A 1607-nucleotide genomic window follows, 5' to 3' on the forward strand; every position below is an offset into this window, starting at 1 on the left:
CTCCTAGCCCAGGTGAGTAGGTGGATGATAGTATTGATGACTCAGTAGGAAATATGGAAGATGGGGCAGATTTTCTGGGGTTGGTAGAGGATGGGAGGGTCCTGACATTGAATGGACTTGACCTGCCTGGGTGGTGCTTCTCCTTCCTCTCCTTCTTCTTCTCTTTTTGTAATTTTATAATTTTGACACCTACTGGCTGGAGATAATCTTTAAAATGAGCCCAATTTTACTTTAATAAAGTATATGATATGGTGGAAGGAGCCCTGGATGGGAAGGGAAGAGATGTTCTAGTTTTTCCTTGGTCTCTAGCTGTGTGGTCATAGGCAAATGTGAGTGCACCCCGTTTCCCAAATCCCTTTCTGTAGGCGAGCTGCATCGGAATTACCTGGGTCTTTATTACAAATAAAAACACCTGGTCTACAGCCATGCCACCCTGAACGAGCCTGATCCCGTCTGATCTCAGAATCTAAGCAGGGTCAGGTCTGGTTAGTACTTGGATGGGAGACCACCTAGGAAGACTAGGTGCTGTAGGCATAAGAAATAAAAAATAAAGGATTGTAAGCTGACAAAGTTCTTGCAATCTGTGATGTCAACCAAGGGTTGCTTCGCCAAACAAAACAAAACAAAACAAAACAAAACCCTAGACTCACCCTAGGTTTCTTGAGTCAAGATTTCCTAGGGGAAAGCCCAAGCATTTCTGTTTAAATTCTTAAAAATTTTGACATAACTTTAAAGGTACAGAAAAGATGCAAGAATTATACAAAGAATTACTGAATAGCCTCGTCTACATGACTTAAATGTTAACATTTTGCTATATTTGCATTCTCTTTCTCAACACACACACACACAACATGCACATATATGCCTCTTTGTGTGTAAGTTTTTTCTGAACTATTTAAGACATGATGCCTCTTTACCCTTAAATATCCTTGTTTCTAAAAACCAGGGCTCATATAATGATCAAAATCAAGCAGTTAACATCAATAAATACTATTATTTAATTTGAAAACTTTTTCCAGATTTTGCCAATGGTTCAACAATGTTTTTAATAGAAAAACTAAACCTAGGGACTTGTATTCCATTGTTCTGTCCCATTAGCTTCTCTTAACCTGGAATAGTTCCCAAGGCTTTGTTTATTTGTCATGAGATTGGCACCATTAAAGAGTACAGGTCAGAGAGTTTGCGATGTGTCCCTCAATTTGAGTATGTCTTGATTCCTCATGATTGGATTCGGGTTATGCACTCTGGGCCGCCTGCATGCCAAGAGGCAATGATGTGTCCTTTTCTATGCATTATGTCTGATGGCTCCTGCAGTTGACGGGTTCCATTCCTGACAATGGTAATTTTGGTCATCGGTTAAGATGGTTCCTGCCAGGTTTCTCCACTATACAGTGATTTTACCCTTTGTAATTAATAAGTATCTCGTAGAGACTTCGAGACAATATTAGTCCTCATTAGCTTTGGCATTCATTGATGGATACTCTGTACTTTTAATAAGGCTTCCAGAGGATTCCGATGTGTCTGCCTGGCCTGGTTTGAGGACCAGGGCTTAAGGACCTCTGCGGTCACTGGACAGCGAGCTTTTTGAGGGTGGTGCTTTGTCCCCC

At 40.9% G+C, this 1607-nt stretch overlaps 1 non-coding gene across 1 annotated transcript; it reads left to right on the forward strand.

Moving 5' to 3' along the window:
• Positions 1–415: 415 nt before the first annotated feature.
• LOC111729956 lies at positions 416–534 on the forward strand. The gene has a single exon (XR_002776491.1). It is a non-coding gene; the product is annotated as a 5S ribosomal RNA (ribosomal RNA).
• Positions 535–1607: the final 1073 nt, after the last annotated feature.

The sequence above is a fragment of the Pteropus vampyrus genome, unplaced genomic scaffold, assembly GCF_000151845.1.
Source record: "Pteropus vampyrus isolate Shadow unplaced genomic scaffold, Pvam_2.0 Scaffold292, whole genome shotgun sequence".
NCBI lineage: Eukaryota > Metazoa > Chordata > Mammalia > Chiroptera > Pteropodidae > Pteropus > Pteropus vampyrus.